This window comes from Halichoeres trimaculatus, unplaced genomic scaffold, assembly GCF_033239565.1.
Source record: "Halichoeres trimaculatus isolate MK-OKI-2021-1 unplaced genomic scaffold, fHalTri1.1 fHalTri1_scaffold_4, whole genome shotgun sequence".
Classification (NCBI taxonomy): Eukaryota; Metazoa; Chordata; class Actinopteri; order Labriformes; family Labridae; genus Halichoeres; species Halichoeres trimaculatus.
Window position 1 is genome coordinate 32,971,312 of NW_027437182.1, and position 24,761 is coordinate 32,996,072.

At 39.0% G+C, this 24,761-nt stretch overlaps 1 protein-coding gene across 4 annotated transcripts in view; it reads right to left on the reverse strand.

Annotated features, from left to right (window-relative positions):
- The window catches only part of znf644b (zinc finger protein 644b), a 39,568-nt gene extending 28,333 nt beyond the window's left edge, over positions 1-11,235 (reverse strand). For 2 of the 4 annotated variants that reach the window (XM_074669069.1, XM_074669065.1), the window contains exons 1-3: positions 11,102-11,235; positions 8,247-8,283; positions 4,484-4,531 (exon numbers count right to left, since the gene is read on the reverse strand). The gene's annotated coding sequence lies outside the window, so the exon portion shown is untranslated. Of the gene's footprint in view, positions 1-4,483; positions 4,532-8,246; positions 8,284-10,668; positions 11,051-11,101 lie in introns of those variants that run through there. The other 2 variants (XM_074669066.1, XM_074669068.1) reach the window with 2 other exon arrangements.
- Positions 11,236-24,761: the final 13,526 nt, after the last annotated feature.

Sequence of the window (24,761 nt, forward strand, 5' to 3'; positions counted from 1 at the left end):
AAATATCACATCCAACTCTGAGAATAAGTGGGAAATTAATGAGGAAAGTGCTGAGCTCAACCTTAGGTAGGTATCACAGAAAGGGTTAGCCGCCTCGCAGCTCGTCTACAATAGAAGCTCGCTAATCCAAACCCTCAACGATGGAGGCTGTTTGGACTGGAGAAATGTTCTGAGGGATAAATAAAAGACCAGGGTAATTTGGTATTCCTGCTGACGTGGGTTCATCTGGATCAGGCAGAAATTATATGAAAACAGCTTTTAGAGTTGTCTGGTAGTTTTTATGTAGCTCTATGAATATTAAAGCAATTAAGCCTGATCTAAAAATTGTGACTGCCTTGTATCATTCCTGGAAAATGTCCTCTGAATTGCCTGCACACCTATTTTTATCGTTTTTCAACATGGTTTTTACCAAGAGGACATTATTAAGTCCTAATTTTCACATAATGGAACCTTGTTTATACAATTTTAAATAAAATACCTTCTTTGAGTCTATCCATCATTCCTTCTTTGATCATCTCTTTCATTTAGTGTCATTACACAGGTCACATTAACTACAGTTGCTTTCAGTTTTTCATCCCTCTGAGCGAGGACGTTGAGCATCAGTGATCAAATTCTGCCCCTTAGTGGAGAAAGAGGGCCATAACCCCGGTGAGACGAGACAACAGGAGACGAGATTTAAAGAGGCTGAGGAGCTGGATTACAGGAAACTGCAGCTCATGACTTCATTCAGTGTTTCCTGGACAAAAGAAATCTCATCAACAAGGAACTCAGATTTTAAGCTGCTGGGGTTTCCACAATCTTTGAGAGCTGTTCCTCTACGATAAGAAGTATCGTCTTGACAGGAGTGCAATTCAAACTGAAAGTTTGTGACAATGCAAAATGAAATTTTGAATCCAAGTTTGCACTTTTTGTGACATGGTTTTGATTCAAAAGCTGCTTTTCAGAGTTTTTTACAATCAGGAGAATCAGAGCACAAGAAAGAGCTCTCATCCCTGAAACTCATCCACTTTGTTTTCCTGCAAATTCCCCTCTGTAGGGCTGCTGTCACAAATTAAATGAGCATGAGTTTCGTCATCTTTACACTATTTGCTTCAACAGCAGCAATGATGAATATTCAGAGTCACATGACAGCTGGAAAAAAGCAAACATACATGACCTTCAGCGGTTGTAAAAAGAAAAACAAGATGCTCAAAGCGTGATCTTACCAAATAAAGCACATGGATTCCTGGGGTATGGGAGCTGTTAGTGCAGCCAAAGCTGTACATGTTCCTATGATGGTGTATTTTACTCACTTTATTGAAGCAATGCCCTAACTTTTTTTTGCTGCATGTGGTACTTTTTTAGAAGCATGAACAGTTGTGAATACTTTTGTTTTCATTTTAGAATATATATTTCCGAAAATATGTAATCATATACAAAAGCAAAAAAAATATTCTGCACAGTGAAGGTGCAGGAGCTGATTACTCTGGTGGTTTTTTTGGAATTGTTATTATCATTATTTTTTTATTTTATTTTTTTGAGTTTTTATGTTCAGACTCACAAATTAGGTCCATTAAACTTTAACTATTTTTTAAGTTAGTTTTTTGTTTGTTTAAGACCTCTGTTGGAGAGGACAGGACTGTGGATAGAGCAGGGAACAAGGTTGAAGTGGAGAGTGACATACAGGAGAGGGCTGCCGGTTGTATTACAACCCAGTCCACCTAGATACACTGCTAGGCCATACCTGCACCCTCACCACAGTAATTGGATTTTGTTCAAGCAGTAGTTAAAAATCTTCAGAAACAAACTTTAATCTTGCTTGAAATTTTTTTGCATTCCTCTTTTAACCCCTTGATGCCTGTTTTGCAACATACCCTGTCAGGTCTTGATGCAGCTGAAATGACCTTTGTATCTCATTATTACCTATTGATTCATATTCTAAACAGACCACAGATCGTATCAGATCCACTATGTCACAACATATTGGTCAGGGGATGCACTTCCCATGTCTGTATATACAACTTAGTTTTAACTATTGTGTGTACTATTCTCATATTTACAATCTCAAATCAATTTAACATCTTTAAGAATGCAAACACACATAAAAACAGTCTGTTTTTATGAATTTTAACTAATTCAGGCAGTAAGGGGTTAATTGTGCTTTGAAAGTGTTAAAAGTTTGTTTTAACCAATTTAAGATGTAAAAACTATCTCGCAGAGTAAACTGGGTCCTCAAGTGGACATGATCATTTCAAGGTGTCACTACAACACTAAACTACAAACTCCATCCATGTCTCTAAACCCATCACAGTCTCAGAAGATGTCTGCCTAATATGAGTCTGGTCCTGCCCATAGTTTCTGCTAGTTAAAGGGGACATATAATGCTGATCCCTGATTTAATACTTACATATAATATGATAAATTTGAAAGCAAGACCTTACACCCCCTGAATTTTCAAATAATGAAATATTCTATTTTTTCTGATATCCTTGAACAAGATTTGACGCCTCTGAAAATAGGTCATTGCCAGTTGGCTGCGAGATTTCAAACATTGTGACGACACGAGGATCCTTTCTTTTTATTGGAGTAATCTAATAAAGCAGCTCCTCCTCTGTGAAGTCAGTTAGTCACACAACCGTCACCGAGAGATACACCCACCAAGAGCCGAGTATAAACGTATAAACTATACATGTTACAGTACCGGTTTGACTCACCACACTGAAGCGTCCTGAGATGATCTGTGTCCAGGTGGATTTTCTTCCTCCTGAGCTGCAGAACCGTCCGGGTCTGACTCGGGGTCCAATACAAAAGGACGTATCCTACACTCTGCCATTTTATTACCGCTATCAATGCCTTACGGTGAAGTTTTGGCAAACAGCAAACTCGCTCGGTCTGCCCCATCCAATATGGCAATTTTGTAAATACTGCCATGCTGCAAAAACCGCCCCCTGGCTCTACCCCCTCTGCCCCTCTGATAGAACTGACCAATCAGAGCACAAAGGGCTGTGACGTTGCCAGGTTACTGGAGGTCATTCTTGAAATGGAGCGTTTCAACGAGATCTTCAGAATGGCCTAAACTGAGGATACTGAGAACGCTATTGTGGGGAAATGAAGGAACTAAATGACTTGTACTGAGGGCAGAAATGCTTTACAGGCATCCTAGTCTGGCATTGTGAAAAGGAGAAACAAGCATGATATGTCCCCTTCAAAGGAAGTTTGTTCTTACCACTGTAACTTACTCAATGTCCAAAGGTCTTGTACTCATGGTGGATTAAGATGAGATCAGATCTTGTCTTCATGTTGGGTCTTTTTTATTAATAGGAAGTCATCAATAAGGATTGACTGATTGGAAAAGACCTGTATGTTGAGTTACAATGCTGTAGAATCTGCTTGAAACCAGTGCAGATGATGGCACTTTGAAAGTCTTTTACAGTCTTACTGGTAATCTACATCATCTTCAATGTTTATTAAGATTCATACTATACTTTTTACAACAGTGAAGTAAAACATGTTCGAGTTTGGCTGTTGGACGATTGGAGCCATCGGAAACTGTGTGCAGGTGAGTTCAGACTTGAATGCTAAAAACATTGAGATGAGTTGTCAATATAACGACAAGAGGCAGACTGCGCTGTTTTGATTATCAGTTATGTAAAAATATCACTTGTTTACAACGTTTTCAAAATGAAAGAAAGATAACTGTCATTATAAACAAAAAAAGCGAGATTTAATTACTACGAAATCAACAGTTCGTATAATTACAGATGAACGTGTTTACCTCATTTGACCTCTGAGCATCGCTGTTGATTTAATGGCTGTCATCACAGTATGAATCCAAAGTCGTGAAGATTTCAGAATTAAACCTCAAAATATCGGCTACTGTATAGAAAATGAAACAGAGCCAGAAAGATGGTAAACACAAATTGTGTGTCAGTGATTCTGTTTCACACTAGAAAATAATCAACAGCCAGCTTGTCACTCTCTGCAACCTGCCAAGCGTAGGAGTGGGAGCACTGACACATGTTACTGACATTTCAGATTTAATTTGACTGGTAATCACACCCAGCTATAGTTTCAGAGCACTTCACACGTCTGAGCCACAGTTTCAGGTGTTAAGCCGGTAAAGAGACATACAACTGTGCCTCTGAATGATAACACCTCTTCACAGACACTGACATTTTAGGTTTATGCTCTGCCATTGTGATTAGGACGATGATAAGAAAAATTAGACACCATGCAACACTCATTTTCCTACTTTTCAATTTCAATTAAAACACTTTGTCTAAATCGAATAAATTAGTCACCTGTGCCACCTCACAGGAGGGGGTCAGCTTCTTGTGATTTTGTCTTAATCCTTCACAGTAAACTCAAACTGTCATTACGGTGAACTTAAAGAAATGACTATCATGATGAATGTTTAAACCTTAAAGAATTAACGTGTAAAGCCATTCTCAGTATGAAATGGACCGATGAATGTTTAAACCTTAAAGAATTAACGTGTACTTGCCTTTCTGTGCTGGAGCAACGTTTTCATCATGTCTCTGGAAAAACACACCTGTGACAGAAATAAAGGGAAATAAAATGTTTTTTAACTTTTTTTAGGAAGCTGAATTCTACTTGTCTGATACAACACTTTAATTTTCTTTAAGAATAAATTAAAATGTTGGCTTTACATCAAAAACTGAAACACATGGAGTGGTCAATCTCTCTAAAGTAAGACTGTTCCAGGTACCAAAGCAGAGGTGACACCAAAGTGTTGACAAGCAGATCTCTTCAGGCTCATCATAAAATCTGATTTAAACAAAGCAACAATTATCGATTCTGATTAATCTGATAATGTTAAAGGAACAGTCCTGCTTTTTTCCCTTATTGTATTTGAAAGTGGTGGGTATAAAACATTCAGAAAAAAACAGTCAGTATGGCACTTGTTTAGATTAGACGCTGTAGACCTGGGCAGTTTTCAAACTGCCAGCTAAACTAGCATAACGTACTGACTTGAACATGTAGGATGCTGGAAGAGAAAAATCAGCAGTATGCCATAAATAACATGATGCTTTACTGATTCAGGTAAAATTCTCAGTATGAAATGGACCGATCCACTTTGCATACTGTTTCCGCTGTCGCATTATCCTTCTTCTTTTTCCTCAGTTTATGGTGGGTTCCACTCAGATTTAGGTGTGTTACTGCAGTGCACTATGTTAGTGGCACGACTACAACCCTAAACTCTGGTCCGTCATATTTTAAGTAAAGTAATGTGAAAGAATTCTGGTGATTTTTGTCACTCCTTGTCACATAGGAGAAATGTGAGCGCACAAACATGAGGCAGAAATGACATCCTGTCATGTAAATAAGACAAATAATATGAGGCTATTTAGTCTGTTAAATAAAATAACAAGGTATAGACCTAATCTACAAGAGAAGATATTACTTCTTCAGTTTTACCTCTATTTCAAGTTCTGCATAAGGGGACATCAACAAAACAACAGACAAAGTCAATAGCCACTTTTACATGGACCCAAATATTCCGCTTGCATTCGGTTTATTTGCTCAGACGGAAAGCATTTAACCTTTGTATACACCTCACTCCGAAAGAAAAGTGCTAATCAGAATGGACATTCAATTGGTTTCACAGGGGTCCTTTCCCCAAACCGATTGAGGTATCATGTATCCACTCAAACGGAAAGTTGTCAGGCTGCGTTCTTTCAGCGCATGATAAGATGTGACGTAAGACGCAACTAGAGACGTTCCTCGACTTTAAAAATGGCGACGAGCCGTCAGAACTAGACTGCTGAGGAAGGTTTGTTTTTCTTTCAACAAGGGCCTGAAAACCTTTCTTTTTAAAAAAAAGCTGTCTCTGAAAGCATTTAAACTGTTTGTTTTGTTTTTAATCTTGCTTTACTGTCATACTTTGAGATAATTTAAATGAAAAGTGCTTCACAAATAAAATTTATTATTATTATTATTATTATTAATATAATTTTGATGCAGAAAAACAGTGTAAGCTAGGTGTCAGCCCTTCAGATTTATTCTTTTGCTGAAGAAATGAATGTTACTCTTTGATATGAAAAAAATGTTTATTCATCACACTTCCTGTTGTTAAAGCAACACTGAACAATGTAATCATTGCAGTTACTTTGTATACTATAGGCCAACTCTCAGCACAGTTAGCAGAGTGCTAAAAGCAGGTTCTGCAGGGGCGGAGTCATGGGTGGGCCCAATGTTCCCAGGCCCACCTCAAACTTTTCTTTAGACAATTTTTTCCCTTTGTTTCGTTTTTGTTTCTTTTAAAATCAGTTTTAAAGAGGAATATTATAACTTTTTTTTTTCTAACTTTTTTTTCATTGTTTGATGTCCTGTCTATAAAATGAGCAAAGTTTGTCAATCTTTTCCCCTGTTGGTAAAAAGTTATGACTCATTCAGCCTTATGTTACACCGTAAGAATTAGAGAATGATTTTGGGAAAGACAGACTGTAGATTTTTGTCTTTAATTCAACTGCGGTTAATGTTGCGGCTCTTACAGCCTATAATACATGGAAGGTTGAGGCGGCACAGCCCATTGGTGCGTTAAAGCACTACTCTTTGGCCAGTATCATACACTAAAATTTTATCAAAAATTAAAGTATCAAAAATCAACCAAATCTGGTTTTAAACATACACAGCAATAGGACTATATCTATACGGTAATAGTTATTCACTAACTTTTGTAATTCAAGGCCCACCCAGAATTGGTTTGGCCCACCCTAAATTGAGCACCTGGCTCCGTCCCTGAGGTGCTGAACAGATATTTTCACAATGGGTTCTTCAGTCTCCTATCATTCCCTTTTCTGAGCCAAGTTGTTGTATTTTTGATTGAAAAGTAATTATCCTTTCAGTGACCCTATCATAAAGGTCATCTTACATGTAAGTGTTGCTGAGCTAATGAGCCTGTTTGTAGAGTCCAAAACCTACCATACACATAACACATGGATAAAACAGAGTCAATATTTAATGAAAATCACCACAACCACTAGTTATTACCTGCATAAGTAATGTACAAAGTATTTATGATACCCTGGTCCCCTGGTATTTTTGCTCACAGCCACCAGGAGGTTCAGTGATCCCTGAACCACAAATAACAGTGTCAGGGATCTAGGTTGTTGTGAGAGAAATGTTTCACATAATTATAAAAAAAAAGTTAGTGAATAAAATCAAGTAACTGTGTTTGCAGCTCCAGTTTGAAGTTGTATTCATGTTTTTACATAAGACTCAAAACTGAGAAGCTAAACACCCCAGATAAAAGCCAAACTCACCGTCCTTATTTCCCCGCACATGATGTATTTCTGCAGACCTCTGTGTTCTTGCCAGAGCCACCTGATTACTAAAATATCTCATCTCTGCAGCTGCTGCTCAGCTGAGCTGCTAATTCAGGCCAGTGTTCTTCCATTTAAGCAGTCCCAGGTGTCTTCATTTAAAGCTGTGTAAGCAGCCAGCCCGGCCAGCAGAGAACACATAACTGTTTGCTATGCTGAGCATTCAGGGATCTCAGGCATCTTGGTTAAAATATTTGACCTTGTCAAGTGACATATAATCAATTTGTGGATAACATGCCTCACCATCTGATTTATTTAGCCGGGCGGTTGACTCCTTTACTCTCTGCGGTGTCTAATGCAGTAAAACCTACACAAGGCTGTTAAGCTTTCACTGACTTCTTTCTGTAGCCATGAAAGGTCGTCCTTAGACACCTGCAGGGAGTGATGGACTTTGATTTTTATAAAACCTCCACTCCTCTTAGTCGCTCAGAACATGTCAGAGTTAATAAACTCTGAATTCAGTGGGATGTAGTTCTTCTACACTCAACTGCTAAACACAGACAAAAGATTCAAATTATTCTTAGTCTTATTAAACATCAGTTTGACAATGATATTCAAACAGAAAAACTACTCTGTCATAAGACTAAGATCAGTTTTTACTCATGAATAAAGTAAGTAGTTAACGCATTTGGGTTAACTCCACCCATTATTTGTAAGAACACACTAAGTAAAACATTTTGTTTTAGAAAAGGGATTTGGAGGCTCACAGATGATCACATCACAGTTTGTCAGGGGCAGGAATGTTTGAAACCAACTGTCAACTCTCTGTTTTTTGCAGGAAAAGTCAACCACTTCATACTTTGTTCACGTCAGTGTTGCAATGCTTAGCTATGTTTTGAAAGTATCGGCATGAATGTATGTCCTCTGGTCAGAGTGCAGCTTAAATATTAGCAATTTACACCATGTAAAAAACATGCTTACCTCCTACTGTTGAGTGAGTCAGTCCACAGCTTTGAATCTACAAATAGATAAAAAACACAGTGTATCTTAGTTAGCTAGCAATCTTCAACCTGCTTTAAGCATTCAAACAGCTACAAGACGCTCAAAGGTCTGCTATCTGAGCGCTATCGTTTTGCCCATTCATCGATTTAAAACCTGACACATCTGTAAGGCAAACACAGGAATTTCTCAAAACTTTCTTAACTTTTGAGACCGTTTCAAACTTTAGAAAGTGTCAGTTGTTTTGAGCTTTGAAAAGAGGAAACAACCTATTAAGGCCTGAACCACACGTATATGGATATTTTTTTGATTGGATATCTTTGTCCTCGTTTTAAAAAAAAATCTCCGTCCACACCACAGAAATATCTCTGTCCATACGAAGAGGCCAAACTGAAAACGATCGCCTCTGAAGCCTGCAATGCCACGCCTGGCCAATAAGTGGCAGGTTAGCAAAATGTGAAAACCATAGAAGAAGAACGTTATGAGCATGCGCAGTCAAACACAGTGGCTGTTTCCCAAAGCCCAGGTACCTTGCCTTGCCTTGCCTTGGAAGGCAGTGCCTCCGAAGCCACTTCCTTCCAATCCAAGGCAAGTGTCCTGCCTCTGCTCAAAAGGAGATGCTAATGGAACAGCCTACAAAGGCATATTTTGGGAGGAGCTCAGACGGCTACAAATATTGTCATAACTTGCCACTTTTCTACACTTTTTGCTTTTTTAATGTCGAATCATTGACACTCTGCAAGTGCAGTTTCTCAGTAATTATAGTTACATGAGTGACGCACAAAAGATAAGTGTTGGACATGGTATAAGTTGTTATTTTCAGAGGTGTATTTTGTTACTTACATTTAATTTGGAATTTACCACGCGCCTCTGCTGGAGCATCTCTCTCTGGTGCGTCTTTTCCTTCCATTTTTTTCCTTTTTTGTAGATTCACGCATTGCATGTTGGGTATTTATAGCCATGGCAAGGCAGCGAAGGATGCACCTGTGTATCCTTGGTCAATTAGCCACATGCTAACCAAACGGAGGACATATGCCTCCGGAGGACATGAACATTGGAACAGCACTTGGGCAGCGACTGATGATGTGGATGCCTGCCCACGCCCACCCCAGGCCCACATCAGACCAAGGCAAGGCAAGGTACCTTGGCTTTGGGAAACAGCCAGTGACTTGTTGCTAGGCGCTTGACGTCATTGCGTCAACACCAACTCCTTTAACACCGCTACACGGATCCACTCAACTGGATATTTTTTTATTTCTTCATTTTTTTATCCGATTTTAAAAATCTCAGTTTATGTGGGTGAAATCGCCGTGTTCCTGTAGCTGAGAGGCCCAATTGGACAGAAAAATGTGCATTTAGGAATATATCCATATACGTGTGGTTCAGGCCTAAGTGGTTTATCAATCTAATGATTTGTCTGTAGCCAATAAATAATCATATACACGTATTCTAGGGATGGGCATTTTTCGATCATTACTAACTATTCACAAGATTTTCCATGTCTGATGATCCACCACAAACATTTTCGTCGAAAAATCATAAACATTCATTCGTCAGGGTTTTTATCACCAGTGTAGTAGCTCATCATCATTGTGTCTTCATCATGGAAAAATAAGTTGATGACAAGAATGTATCATCATAATTCATACTAATGATATCAACACTGACTAGCAATCATTGTTTTTCATGAGAGTTAGGAAGTTTTATGTTATGGCTGAAGTCTTGTGGTGTAATGGCAAAAAGAAAATGGTTTTTAGAAACCAAATGACCACTGTCTGGTAGTTGTATCACATCAAAACCAGAAGCTGGTATACAAAAAAATGTCTTTAACCCATTTAGACTGGATGCAACATTTATAAGTATTTATCTTTAATGTCAAATGCACCACATGCACCTTTTAAGATCAGTTGCAACATGGGTCAGGTTGGACGATGTCATCCAACTCAGCTGTCAAAAAGCCTGTCATAAACAAGAAATGAAAAGTAACTCAAACTTTCCACTCTCTCCATGTGAATTTAAAAAAATGCTAAAATATGCACACAATTCCCTTACAGAGCATTTCATATAATCACAACACAGTTCATGAGTCATGTGTCTTAATATTGATGACACTGTCTCAATTGTCCTACATGTCAGACCTATGTTACATCCATCCTAAAGGTAAAAATGCAAAAAAGTTGCATTGAGTCTAAATGGGTTAGGGTAACATATTGTTCTTAAATAATGGTAGGTTTATAATCAAAGTTGTCCTTTAAACTTGCCGAAGCCTAGTTCCTAATGTTAATAACTCATTTTATGCAGTGATAAGCAAGATTTGCAGACTTTAACTTTGCTGTTCTATTAATTATCTTGGCACTTCAGAGCCTCCGTACAAAGAGGGGCTTTGCCAACAACCCAGACTCACCTTTATGTTGCTGATTGTAGAAAGATATATAGATGGTTAAAAGTTAAAGAGGAAACTGAAAGTCGAGGAACTACGTTAGTTCTGTAATTATGTAGCATAAGGTGTTGTAGCTAATTATCCTGTGACGCCGTTCAAAGTGAATCATTTCTGCTGCCTGGCTCAGAGCAGCTGCCTCTGTGACTTCACTCCGACAGCCAATGCGGCAGAAAGCAAACTGCTCTGCTCTCTACAGACTGACACACAATGAGAAAACTATCCGCAGTGACCTGGACTGAGACTGAGTTGCGTTAACAGACTTACACAGCTCTCTATCTGACAGGTTTTACTCACTGCAGTGTTTCCATACCTTCACGACAGCGACACTGACTGATGACGCCCCCTGCCTAATGTATCACTCCGCACCTCAAACGAAACGGGACGCGGTGCCACCCACCTCAGGGCTCAGGACGCGACCAGGACAGGACGGCCACTCAGGATGTCCTCAAGTTTCTCACGGTACTTGTCACGGTCGCTTGTGTCGCCCTCTTTTCCACTGTCGCCATTTTGCTTTAAAAACACGCAGGTTGCTCTCTGGTCTGGAGAGGGATGTACACACTGTGCAGGTGGAGGTATGAGCGTCACCTTGACGGTACACCGATGTGTGTTCCCCATTTGCCCAGACCAGAGCGGTTCCCACAAAAACTAGGGCGAATAAGCAGACGATACAAAACTCAAATCTGAGAGAGTAAAACTTAAAATCTCCCCTCTTATCATATGTAAGTCCACCCTGTGTTTATTAAATCAACTTTACTACGCCATGAGCTCTCATTCAGGTAGGGGAGACTGGGGTTGGATGTCCCATTTAATCATGGGCATCCTGCATTAGATAAACCCTGGGTTTTGGTGTTACAATGAGTCATCACTTAGACTTTATGTTCATATAACGTCTAAGAATCTGTCCCGTTGTGACAAAATCATTTATAAAAATCCTCAAATGTAGGTAGATATAAAATAAAAGTTATGTTGTTACCATTTTGACTTTTGTTTTTATCAAAGTTTTTGGCACTGTGTTGTATAGCAAATTAAGTATCTCAGAATTAATTGCTCTGGTGTTGTAGCACCCCTCAGTCCTTATAAAAGTTCTGACAATGGCAACCATATGTCCAAATGTATAAATCCCATTAATACGTCGTGAATGTTTCATTTTGGGTACTGTTGGGTTGAATCAATCAACTACACCTACTATGGTATTAACTGACTTAAAGGCACTGTGAGGACTTTAAAAGTCACATCGAAATAATTTCACTTTTATATACTTGCGAATAATTCACACTTGACATAACATTATCAGTGCCAAAATAGGTCATTTTAAATGCTGTTTTTTAGTATCCGTAGTGGTGGTTTGAGTTTCTCAGGAGAACATGAATCAATTTGTGGTACGAAGACCAAAACCCTCTTTGATGACATCACACCAGCTGGCAAAGATTTTAGATCTTCATACATTGCTCACCTTGAGGAGAGTGACGTTTTTACGACTGTGGGTGATGGCGCTCATGGGAAATGGTGTCTTGATCCTGGGAGAACATGACCTATCCTGACCACAGGTGTTACTGCAATCAACAAGAAAACATATTGTTCTCTCAGAAGCTAAAAAATATGATATGAATAACAAAAAAAATTATGCTAGTTGAAAGCTTTAGGGTTAATGTAGTTATAGCTGACTATTACTATTACTGCTGCCACACTGATAAAGTTAATACATATGAAAAGACAGAAAGATATCTATATTATTGTTGTCAATACACAAGGTCAAAGCTGCTACCTTAATTTCCCGGTTCAGTTTTTCTCTTAATATGTCAATGACTTTTAAAATCAAACAGGAAAAAATATAAAAATAAAAATCTTAAAACTCAAGTCTTTGTCTAATTCATCAGAAATGATCTGTTTAATCTGTGACTTGGGCTGTTATTTCCTAAAATAAGATTTGCATCTGTCAGATCAGTGTGATAAGATGTCCTATTACAGGATTTTAACCAGAAATTAGACAAACAAACTTGGATATTTTTTTTCTTTCCCTGTGGTGTCTGCAAAATGAAATGATACACAGATAATATTTATCAAATTATGCTGCATGTACAAAGGAAAAGGACAAATCTAAAGAGAGACTATAACAAGACGTTTGGCATTAAAATGGGCAACCTGTGGTATCAAGTGCATTGATAGTCAATCAGTTGGACAACCGACCCAGTCTTCCCTTACCCCAAAAAACCACAAAAATAATGAAATTTTAATCTATTATTTATAACTTATGTATGACTGTTTTGGGACCACTACAAATTACAAGCAGTACAGGACAGAGAGAGTCAAATGTGTCTTCTTTGACCATGGACTGAATTCAAAACAGCTGTAATGAAAGTATCACTGGTGAAAATATGGCCGCTGTTGTATATTTAATGTTAAATAGCGCTTGTACAAGCAAAGCAGTGAGCTTTAACCCTCATTTAAATTGTAGAATAATGATGCTGAATACTCGCTGAAGATGCATTATTAATACTGTCTTGTGGTTTTTCTTGTCCATGCTGTGTTTCCATGAATCCACAGAAAACATTTGGGGGTTTCAAACCTCATGAGCCGGGGGGAAATCCGCTCGTTATAAATGTGTTTTAGAGCAGGTGTATTTTGACCCTCTCAAGACGAATTACCATCAAGCTTCAAGGAGCAGAAACTTTTTAACAGCCTACACTTCATGTGATTTCCTAAAATGTTAAATTTACCTTGCGTCCCATTCAAAGAGTTTAAATCAATCCCTCTTCTCTGACTGTATGGGCCCTGTTTCTACTCCTTTTCATGTATTTTTTCTCTATGCATTGAGGAAAACAGTCTGTGTGTGGTGTCTGCAGCGGGTGATCCGGGTGGTAATTCTCATATTCATACACATATGAAATATTAATTGGATTAAGCAAACAACTAACAAATCTTTGAATATACATTGCTCCAGTGCCGACTATTATCAACACGCAGAAGTCTGCAGACAACTGAAATTCCTCCAAATGTGTTGAATATTTATAGAGTGGGCAAAATATGACTTATTTATCTTTGCTAAATTATTAAATGTGTGGAATGCAGATCATTAATCATTAATATTGGTATATTGAGAAACTGTAAGACATAAATATTTGTGCATAAATATTTATCTACTCCATGCCAGTGTGTATTAACTCTAGGTTTAGCTCCTTATTCAGTGGAGATGTGTTTCTTTCAAAGCTATTTCCAAGTCACTTACTGTATTTGTGCTTGCCTCACTGATCTCAGCTTATCACTGTACCCACCTAGATGGCAGAAAACACAAAGCAATCTGGAGGAGCGTGTTGTCTTTTTGTGTGAGATATAGGGATTGACACAAGCCCTCTGTTTTCAGAGCATGAAGTAATTCTTTTAATGGCCTGCCAAGCGTGCACTCCAAAGTTTGATTTTGCTCTGCAAAATGAGAGCAAAAATCTCAAACAATTTATTATGCTGTTTGTGCGTCGCTTCACTAGTTATCGTCGGCAATTTATTTCCTACCTTGGGGTACTGTGAGCCATTTTTCTCCATTTTCAGTGGCTCGCTTTTTTTTTTTTTCTTGATCCTGCACGCTGCTGACTAAACTCCTGCCTCCAGCCATGGTGTTGGAACATCACAGAAAACTACATCATTATACTGCAGCTAGTTAACAAAGAGAGGCAGAGAACCAGTTTAAATCACAGGGCACAAGACAGAACGAGGAATTACGGAGTTCACCAACTCAGAAACAGCTTCTCATAGCCTGTCTCCCCCCGGTAGCTCAGGTGAAAGAGCTGGCTAATGAAGGCTGTTCAGAGCTCAGTGTGAATTCAAGGTCAGCACCTGACCACTCCTCAACATTTTTAATTCATTTCTCTCTATTATAAATGAAGCTTTGGTCTAAACGTGAGCCCCATGTCTGCATCGTCTGAGCACCGACACATTTGATTATACATTATTCAGACTCTCTGTGACATGTTGCTGTCACACCAAAATGCTGCTATTGCGTTGTAAAAAGCCCAATTAAATCAGTGAAAATTTAAAATCGTCCACTGCATTGAGAACCAGATTATTGAGCATGTAAACAGCCGCAAATGTCCTTGATTCCTGGGAGCCTCTGCAACTGAAATTCATTCAAGAAAAAAAAATACCAGTAATACCAGCTAGTGTTTGAATATACATTTTGGCCTTTATTCAAAATAACTGATGATCTGCAAGAGTTGGAAAAATAAAGAGTTATTCTTTATCGACATCAACGCCTAAATGCAAAGCTGTCCCTAAAGAAACCACCAAGCAGTCCAGTTTGGATCAGTATGGTTTAGTATGGGTTGGCTTGGTAAAGCCTGATCCTGTTTGCGTTTCCACAGCCAACCATCCCCCCTCGTGGTGGTGTCAAAGTTGGATGCTGATAGCTGCATCAGTTACATGATAGCCAGTGGTGTGGCGTGGGGATTTTTTTTGAGGAAGCCAAGTGAGACAAAGCCTCTAAGCTACATGTTTTAGGGAGTAGGGTTCATAAAAGACTATGTTGAAGATTGTATATCACTATTGCATGTAATGGAATGACCTGTGAGTGCCCAGAGAGCGCTCATTTTACTGACACACGCTTGTTATGTAACCAACACTTTGAACACTGACACACACCCTTTCACTCTCCCACCCTCAGTCACTCATTCACACACGTACATTGTCCTCTTGACTTAGCTTAAACATCTTATTAATTTACTCAACCCACTCAAACACACAACCTGGCGCTTCATGCACACTGCTAATGTGCTAATCTCCCTGATTTCATTCAGTGGCTTGATGATGATGATACTGTGATTTGATTGGTTTGAGGCCAAAGACGGGGTGGCTTCCCTTGACACAGTCTTGGCCAATCACAGGTGAGCGGTGTCATGTCTGCAGCCTCATCCGATTTGTTAATCATTCTTGTTTTTTTTTTCACCAAGGGATGCCAACTTGGCTTGGCCTCCTTGTGGACAAGAGTGTGCAATATCTTGTTTTCACCACTCATTCACCACATATCATTTAGGAGGGCGCTGTTTTACACATCGTAAAATGCTCAAAAAGTAGAGGAGAGAAACACAGAGGAATTATCGAAACTGTTAAAAGGAGTATTTTCATTAAATTACAGCTACAATGGCTTCCCTAGGCCTTCGGGAGAAAACGCCACTGATGATAGTGTGACGCCATTGCAGTGCAACACAATGTACCCCTCTAATAAATCCAACCAAGAAGAAAAACGCGACACAGTCAACAAAGAGCATTGATGGGAGACATCCAGAAATTTGCATTCTTTGTGGTTAGCATGTAGCTCTTTGATGCAATGTGCAATCAAGCTTTGTTTTAGAGAAGTCTGTGAGCTGCCAGAAGAACTACAGCAGCTCTCGCACGGAAAGTGACTACTAATCTTTCAACCAATCAACGGTCAACAGTGTTGTAGCTCCACCTTCTGGGATTGCATCAGATTAGTCTGCCAGACTGTGGGGGGGTTCCTCACTCAATTGTTTAAAAGATACTAAAATCATGGGTTTGACACAGCTCAGCTAACTTACAGACTTACAGGCGATGCTGATAGTGCAGAGGGTTAAAACCCGTCCCATTTCCAACATGGCTTCAAACAAAAACAGGCGCCAAATCTCTGTATAAGAAACTTATTGGTGATGTCATTAAACAGTCTGTGGTTATTTTTAAGATATTTTCAAACACTGAACTTTGCCTTTACATTTGCTTTTACATTCCTTTGGGAATAACAAGTTAGATATTTGATACTTTAAAACATAAAAAGGCCCACATCATGAAGCACCAAGTCTTCAGAGTTTTGTACAGTGTGTGTAATCCCGCCCTGATGCCTTACAGCAGCAGTAATGTTCAGGCTGTGTAAAGCCACACATGCCAAAGACATTGCTTCAACAATATTTTGTTTTAAACTTTGTGAATCAGTCTCTCAGCATGAGGCTCACAGTAAGAAATGATCCCAACTCCAAACACCAAGAATGTGACTCGTGTATCTGAGACTCCTGGCCAAAGGAAACATAACCTGAGGTTTGACCGGCTCACAGAGCCACAGATGATATCACTCATATTATTGTGATCATCATGTGTTCATTGGCTCTGCTTCCCCTGTAAACCACTGTGGACTTGCACAACTTGTAAAACTCCCATATTGATTCAAAGTAAAACAAAAAACAACTGTTAAATGATCCGAATCACACAGAGAGTTAAAGAGTGCCAATATAATTATGTTTCTAACTTCCTTTTATCTCTACAGTACTTCAGAACGACCACAAGGAGGCAGAAGAAGGCCTGCTGTGACCATATCTAGTCTGCTTTTTGAAATGAGTCTTATTAACCACCATTAAATCACAAATTGTATTTTGATATGCAAAACGATTTTTAAACGCATATTATATGCTGTTTTAATCCTTAATATCAGTAAATATGGCATATTAGGGCTTTTAATATTCTTAAGAGATTATCCGGCACTCATTGCCTGTGTGCTTATGCAGGGCTTCAGCATTATCAAATATTAATTCTTCTAAACTTGCTCTTTTAAGAGGACTTCTTTGATGTTGATGTAATTTTTTTATCGGCTAAGCATATCTGTGGTTTCTTTTGGAAAGCAGCGGGGCCATGATTCATTGATGAGCTGTGTGCAGTGCAGATATCCACATCCTAGTGCTTATGCAGGGTCTCAGAGAGTTCTCAGCAGTGGAGAGGGTAAAACGGAGCACAGCGGTGCTGAGCGGTGCTGGCCTCGCTGGAGCTGCACACGGTTTGAAAGAGGAGAGGAAGAGGCAGGGGGAAACTAATCAGGGTAAACTTTAAATTAAACTTCATTAAAAATACTAAAAACAACGACAAAGAAGGTGGTTTCAACTAAACTGTAAAAACTTCTTAAGATTTCTTTACAACATAATCTGAGAAATGTCATGATGTCACACTAGACACTTTTTTTTCCCCTCAACTATGTTGTAAAAACACATTTCTACACATTAAAATTAACTTTGCTTTTATTTTATTTTTAATTAAACTATTTATAATTTAACTTTGTTTTTTGGATATTTCAGAGCATGCAGGTAATCACCCGTTACTTGATTTACTACATTTTTTTAAAATTAGGGATTATTAATTCTAAAAGGTAAAAACATTAAGAATTCATTGAATGATTAAAGCCTACTACTTCATTTACTCCAATTATTATTGTTGATTAGTGCTGTTGAGTTGACACTAATGATAATGACCATGACATTCACGATGATGATGATGGTAATGATAATTGTGATTTAATGATGACATTAGTGACCTTAAATAAGACAGTCATGTTTCAAAATTTTGATGTTATGATGAAGATGATGATGATGATGAAGATGGTGATGATAACATACCAGGTTTACCAATTTTGTGATGTATTGATGTCTCATAACAATGTTTTTCCTTTTGTACTTTCTTTATCTACATCTTATTACTTGAATACAACCGCTGAGAATACTTTTAGGGGCAGTTCACACGACAACGGTTTTAGGGTGAAACGCAAAAGTTTTGTTGCGTTACAGCCTCACGTTTACACAGAAACTGCGTTTCAGCCGGCCTAAAATGCAAACTTTTGAAAACAGCCTCTAGACTGGGGCCCCGTTTACTCAACAACGTTTCATCTAAAAACGCTGCAACGCAGTGAAAAAAATCTGCATTTACACAGAAACGCAGAGGGACTGAAAACGCTGTAGTAAGCATATCAGGCCTGTAGTAGGCGCTATAACTGTCTTGTCCAGAAGCAGCTTTTGGTAGATCCCCACCAAAGTAGAGTTGAGCCGATCATCTGGTGTATTGGAGAATACTAAGTTAGAAGGTGGAGCAACAGATGCTCATTTTGTTGAAAGACAGTCAGCAGATTCAGCAGATTCAGCAGATTCAGCAGCACAAGCACAACACGGTAGTTAACGACAATCGTAACAATGGTACTGTTGGACATTTTTTTATGCACTCTACTAAAAACACCGGCTTACTGTGTACACCGCAACGGTGTCGGCACCATTTCAGAAAAATCCAACTCTGGAGGCCGTTTTCAAAAGTTTGCGTTTCAGGCTGGCTGAAATGTTGTTTCTGTGTAAACACGAGGCTGAAACGCAACAAAACTTTTGCGTTTCACCCTAAAACCGTTGTTGTGTAAACAGCCCCTGAGATTTTTCTGAAACGCTGCCCACACTGTTGCCATGTAAGCAATTAGCCAGCGCCTCTAGTGATGTCACATTCCACTTCGTACGGGCAGGCCTGGCACACTTCCTGCAGCGTTTTCAGTCTGGTGTTTCCGTGTAAACGCAGATTGTTTTCACTGCATTTCTGCATTTTCGGATGAAACGTTGTTGTGTAAACAAGGCCTTAGGGTCCGTGGATGAAAACAGTGATGTTAATGGTTACAGCTCATGTGGAAGAAATGTCAAACAGCATACAGAAACTTTTTACTTAACAATAAAAATGGCTTTATTAAAACATTATTATTACTCTGCTTTTTATTACCCTATCAAAAAAATTACTGATGTAACTCCCCCATCTTCTCTTGAAACTATCATCTATATCTATGTTGATAAAATTTCAACAATATTTCAAGATATTTTCAACATATTCAACCAAGATTTTATCATAATTAATGATGATAGCAGCAGGCTATTACAGTCATGTCCAAAGTCTTTCCCCAAGGTCCATTTTCAAACAGACCCCAGCTTTAATCTTACAATGTTTTCATTATGTTTCATTTTCTGGTAAGGTTACAAACAAATCCAAAGTATATCTAGTAATTTTTTCACTAAACTACATTTGGATTGTGCATAGGCTACCCGTATAAACTCTTTACATTTTCTGCAGAGACTCAACATCTCTTACAACTGATGTCTTTAAATAAATGAATTTATCATAATGAGATCATGAGAAGGTTGAAAAAAAACACATTAGAGTGCACGAGACTAGATCAAAGTTATGAAGCTGTGCAGAAAATACAAAAATAGTGCATAAAAATGGTTTAGAATGCAAGATAAGACATTTTTGAGGCCATAAATGTTCGCAGGTCAATATAGCCTTGATATGCAATAGAAAAAACTGAAATCTTATCAAGTGGTTTTGTCTTATTTTCAGTAGAAAATGTCTTTTTACACTTAAAAAAATACAGATTCACCTAAGTAGTCCAGAAAAATGTCTTGTTTCAAGTTGTTTAAAGACAAATGAGCTCTGAATTGCTTGAAACAAGTTTTAAAAAAAAATCTGCCAGTGGAACAAGGGAAAAGTTACTTGTGTTTAGACATTATTCTAGTTTCAAGCAAATTTTCTATTAACTTTTTTCTTGCTCCATTGGCAGATTTTTTTTTTAACTTGTTTCAAGCTATTCAGGCCAAATGTTTGTCTTTAAATAACTTAAAACAAAAGACACTTTTCTAGACTAGTCAGGTGATTTGGGCTTATTTTAAGTCTAAAAAGACATTTTCTGCTGAAAATAAGACAAAAACAATTGATAAGATTTCCTTTTTTTTCGCAGTGTGAGAGACAATCTGGATAAAATCCAGATCCTGATCCTGCTACACAAAACTCACGACATGTTTTCTTCATATCACATGTTCCTTGTGAAGAAGCAGAGTTTGATGAGGTTGCTGATGTTTACGCACTTAGGCACTTATCATCAACATCAAACAGAGCATTCATATGTTACTTTAATGGTTAATAAATATGCCAGTAAGAAGTGATGACCTTGGCTTGTTTAAGTTCCAATTTATACCAAAATAAGCAAACTGGGCCAGTGGCCGGAAAAATGCTGGGTCTCTACTTTTGTTCTGCAGAGATTTATTGAATTTTGACGCACTGAACCCTGAACTTCTCAGGGAGCCTGGCCACATGCAGCTCCCCTCGCTCAAACATCTTACGAATGCTTGTCCATTGGTGCATATGTGCTTTTCCCTCACTCAAAAATAGAAAAAAAGTGTTCAATGTGAATAATAAAATGAGTTCATAACATCAGAATAGTTTAGATGAAAATCGACCTCTATGAAGTCGTGCACCCCTGTTAACAGCTGAGGGTCAAAGTCACTTAAAAGAAAGATGTTTTGTCATGAAAATCTAATAAACAAGCAGCAGTGCTTTGATTTCATTCTTATTTGCAACAGAAGAAAAATCAGGACAAATATTACAGAGGCAATTAAGGCAAAAGAGAAAGTTTAAGGTTAGCATTATTAAATAATTCATTTTTGACAATGCTAACCCTCAGAGTTTTGGAATTGATCTCTCTGTAAACACGCTTAAGCAGGCAGATTGACATAAATTGTGAAGACGAAAAGCCATCTTTTGAGCACTCTGCGTGTCTTTCATGTTTCCTCGCTGTGGGGGCTGAACACTGCTAATGAAAAATGGGAAGACCTTGGGCGAGTAACACAGGCTGATTAGTTTTGTACGCTGGAGACGAGGAGCGCTTTGGAGTCTGCAGTGATATTTGTTTTCTCTTCACAACATATCTGAGGAAGAGAAATAAAGAGAATGCTTAAAGTTTCACCGCTGTGTTTGTTCTCTTCAAAGCCCGCAGAAGTCTTGGGAGTCTGAGTCAGATGTTGTATGATGCATGCTCATTATTTCAATAAGCCAATTTCTGCCTCCTGTGATTGCTCTATAAAGAGAATAGTGGATGACCCCGGCTCTGTTCGTAAGTTAATGCTTGTGCAGATAACAGATGCTAGTTTGGGTAACAGTGAGGTTATGATGGGACCCCTGTCGGCCTTGTTATCGCCCAAAATGGACCGCCTCAGAACGTGGCCCTTTGGAACGTGTTAGTCTGCTTTAGTTGGTATAATCACACAAGACAAACAGGGTCTGTTCAGGGCCCTCTATAAAGTTTCTCACTAATGGGATAATTGATTGACAGTCTTTGGGCTTTCATGCAGTTGTGTTTCTGACTCTTGCACTCGTACGCTGCCACACTATTCACTCTAATTGAGAAACAGTTGGGTGTAAGGGCTGCTTTGCCATGGGGGAAATCAACGACGGGACTGTTTTAATGATTCCTCCGCCTGGAAAGTTAGGTCCACAGAGAAACGAGTCTCTTTGCTCTCTGATCTCACAATGACGGTACGCTGCCACTTCTTCATGGTCGTAATTTTCTCTGTGAAATCCCATCCCAGTTGGATATATTTGTTGGCATCTTGCTGGCGGCTTCGTGTCAATTTCAATATCACAGATTATTTCTATTATATTTCAGATTGTTATAGACGAGCCGACTTGTTTTTCAGTTGGAGTGTGGCGGCATGCGATGTACATTTTGCTCCGAGGCCTTGGCTGAGTCCTCCTCGCTCTGGCATCATAAGCGGGTGCAGCTCGCCAAGCAGCTTCCTGTACATCAGCTGCTGTAGTAAATGTGCGTCAGTCTTGTGGACTGTACTCGGCGGTTGTGGAATGCAGACTTTGGCTCGGGGTCGTCGTCTGCACTCCTCCACACACTCATCCCTCTCACTGCAGAAGTGACTGTCTGCGCTGGAGGGGTTCAGGAAAGTTCAGATTCTCTTCACACTTCACTGCCCCGTATTTCTTTTACATTTCAGTCAGAGAGGCCTCAGTACGCGCTGTGCATTAAATCAGAAAATACAAACACATTGAAGGAATAACTGCCTCATAGAAGTTTTAAATCGCTGATAAGAGACAAAGTGTTCCTGTACTTGCCCGTCCATGTTTGATGAAGTAGGTTTGCGTTTGGCAGCTCCTCTCTTTCCATCTTTCCACGCAAACAGCAGCTGTGGTAAAGACAGAGCGCTGATAAATGTACAGAATTTATTAACTGTATCCAGATGGAAATAATAAAGTACATATATTCAAAAACATTCATTTAAAAAAATAAACTTGCTGCAGATTTCGGAATTACCTTCAATTACAGATGAAGCTTCACCTCTTATCACTGGTTAACCTCAGCTTTGTTTCTCCTAAGCCATACAGTTTGGTTCATCTCAGTACAGCACACATTTTGTGGCGTTTCCACTGACTTATCCTGAGACACCAAACCATACCGTCCCACTTTTTGGTGCTCTTCTGTAGGGGTGCCAGACATACCCATCCAACCCCAGAAGGTGGAAGAAACACTGCAGTCCAGTCATTGGTTGAAGACTCGTCACTTAGCATGTGACAGCGGCTGTATTTCTCCTGGCGGCACACAGTCTTCTAAAACAAAACTTGAATGTTCTTTGTATGTAACAAAGAGCCACATGCTAATCACAAAGAGGACTAATTCCTGGATGTCTTCCATTGTTGCTCTTTGTTTACTGTCTCACTTTTTTCTTCTTTGTTGGATTTATTAGCGGGGTACACAGTGTCGCACTGATATGGCGTCACACAATTATGTAACTGATGAGGCTATCGGCATCTGGCTAACACATCACCTACCAAGAGGGGGCACTGTTGGCTGTGGAAACACAAACAGGATCAGGTTTTACCAAGCCAACTTGTACCAAACTGTTTTGGTACTGATCTGAACCAAGCGGCGACCTCCAGTCCGGGAATATGAGATAATGCTGACGTGATAAAATCTGCTGTTTCTCGAGTGTTAGCTTGAGGTGGGCTCCGGGACTAGCGGAAGTCACAAACACACCAAGCCAAAAAAAGCCGTTTTCAAAGCAGAAATTTACCTTTTTACAGTCTGGTTCAAAAAACATCTCCTGTCTGAGTCGCTAATTTTACGATGAATGTGAATTTTGTTTCAAACTTGGCCGTTCAGTGGATATTAAGATTGCGAGCTCCCCCAATAAGAGGCACAGCTGAGGGTCACGTGACCAACAGGCGCCCTATGGCTGTGGGCGAAGCCCTTGCAACTACCAATATGGCCGCTATAGCCGATGTGCTTCATTTTCTGTTTCAGAAACAGACGGGTGACGTCGGCGAGACTACGTCCATGTTTTATACAGTCTATGGTCTGAATTGGACTGCTTGTTGAAAAGGCGGCTAAGGGCTCCTGCCACTTTTAAATCAAAATAATGTTTTAACAACCAAATATTCATTCATGAGTAAATGCATTAAAGTGTTTTCACATTTGAACCAGTTTGTCTTTTTTTTTTTTGTCTTGTTTGTGTGTTTGTTTTTGTAAAAGTATACCAAGAGGTTTGACTGACGTAAAAGGTTCCAGAAATGTCTCAAATCATTACTTTATGTTGATTCATATCCCTGGTAAAACATTCAAGCTTAAAAAAAGGCAAAACACAGGAAGAGGAAAAATTTGTGAGCCACTGGGTGTCTGCTCATATTCCATAAATACATCCTTAATGTTATTTGGTCGTGTAGGGAAACTCAAGAGATGAAACCTCTGTGCGGGACCGTGTTATTAAAAAGTCTGACGTGGTGTGAGATTAGTCACTTGCAGAAAATACTTTAGGTCAATATAATTAACTGATATTAACATGATTAAAACTCTTTGCTTACATAAACAGCGTTCACAGAGGCAATGAGAGACAGAGGCAACAAGGTGAGAGTCTGTTAACCCTTTCAGGCTCAAACAGAAAAAATCAGATATTTGGGAAAAATTATCATATGGGGTAGTTATATACAATTCTGACTTTTTTTGAGAGAGGCCGTCACATGCAATGCATTCTGGGATGTTGCAACATTGTAATAAAGTTACCCTCGGGAAAACCCCAGAGGAAATAAAATCTACTTATTGGAGTGTGCTGTATCTATATATATTCAGGATTCATCTTGTGCAGTTTTGGTTTCAAATTTATGGAGGTTGGTGGTGAAATGTACATGAAATTTATACCTTGAAAATCTGTTTTGGTGAAACCAAGGAGGCAGCCATGTTGGAAGTGACACAGCTCTGCCAATTGGTGTGATAGTGGGAAAATGTTTGTTGCTGATGCACAACTAAGTTCTGTAGTGGTACTTCTGAGGAAAAAAAAGGCTCATAAAATGAAGATGTGGAGTAATTAGGTAAGTAGCAATTAGCTGTTGCAAATCTGCAACGTCTGCCTTAAGAGGGTTATCATCATTTCAGGGTGAATTAGCTGAACAGGGTGATGTAGTGAGCTTTAGAAAATATCCCAATATATCACAGAAACAATAAA